Source organism: Gracilinanus agilis, chromosome 6, assembly GCF_016433145.1.
Source record: "Gracilinanus agilis isolate LMUSP501 chromosome 6, AgileGrace, whole genome shotgun sequence".
In the NCBI taxonomy this organism is placed as follows: Eukaryota; Metazoa; Chordata; class Mammalia; order Didelphimorphia; family Didelphidae; genus Gracilinanus; species Gracilinanus agilis.
The window spans coordinates 278,799,165-278,800,137 of record NC_058135.1 but is presented as its reverse complement, the minus strand read 5'-3'; the positions used below and the strand labels follow the sequence as shown (position 1 = coordinate 278,800,137).

At 62.4% G+C, this 973-nt stretch overlaps 1 protein-coding gene across 1 annotated transcript in view; it reads left to right on the top strand.

Annotated features, from left to right (window-relative positions):
* The first annotated feature begins 292 nt into the window (after positions 1-292).
* The window catches only part of YPEL4 (yippee like 4), a 5,765-nt gene continuing 5,084 nt past the window's right edge, over positions 293-973 (top strand). Inside the window, exon 1 of the mRNA XM_044682284.1 lies at positions 293-562. The gene's annotated coding sequence lies outside the window, so the exon portion shown is untranslated. The remainder of the gene's footprint in view (positions 563-973) is intronic.

Here is a 973-nt window from a genome sequence, read left to right as displayed (position 1 = left end):
CCTCTCCTTTTCGCTTTTGTCTTCCTCAGTCACCCTGCTTGCTTGGATCGAGCCTTCGCCCTCTCCACGAGTCTCATCTTCTGTCTCCCCCATCCCCAGCAGCTCTCTTTCTCGCCATGATGCTCCCAGGGACCAGCCAGTTAGCCCTTTTGATCCCCTGCCACCCTTACTGCACTCCCCGCATCGGTCCCACAGTCTCTGCCCCCTCCCTGCCTCCCTCCCGGCCCGCCCCCTGTGTCTCCCAGCCCTGCTCTGACGTGGGAGGGGGGGGGGCTGGGGGCTGGATGACTCACAGTGTTATGAGGCAGCTTCACAACACACAGCCACATTCACCCACAGACAGAGCCCGAGCAGGAGAGACCCCCGCCCCCACCCCCGGCCCCCCGCGCTCCCCATCCGGCCCCCTGCCAGCGTGCCCCGGGCCCAGGCCCTTGGGGACCCACATCCCCTTCCTGATCGAAGGCGGAAAAACAAACAAAAAAAAAAACCAAACATTTTTCAGAGGAAGAGAGAAGAGTGAGAGACTCATAGGCACACGGAGATCTCGGGAGCAGAGCTCAAGGTGAGGGGGCAGCTCCAAGCCGATTTTTGTTTCTTTGCAAATGTCCTGGCTCTGCGGCGCTTTGATCTTCTCGGCCAATGCATTATTCGTCCAGCCGCCCTTTGTCCTCTCGCGGCTCTCCCTCCCTGCCTCCCTCCCGCGCCCCTTCATTCTCCTCCGCTGCTTCCCTCTCCTCCGCGTTGGGCATCTCGCAAGCCCTGTCCAGCTCCGCATCTTCCCCTGGCTCCCCCCTCCCCAACTTCGACTGCTGGGGTGATCGGCGACGTTTATTGTTCGGCGGCCGAGATTGTTGGCCAGCCGGGGAGAAAACCCCCTCCAGATCCTGGCCTCCCAGGGCCAGTGGACAGCACTCCGAGCGATGGGGAGGGGGGGGGCGATACCTCAGGGCTGACGAGAGGCTCTATTGTGCGC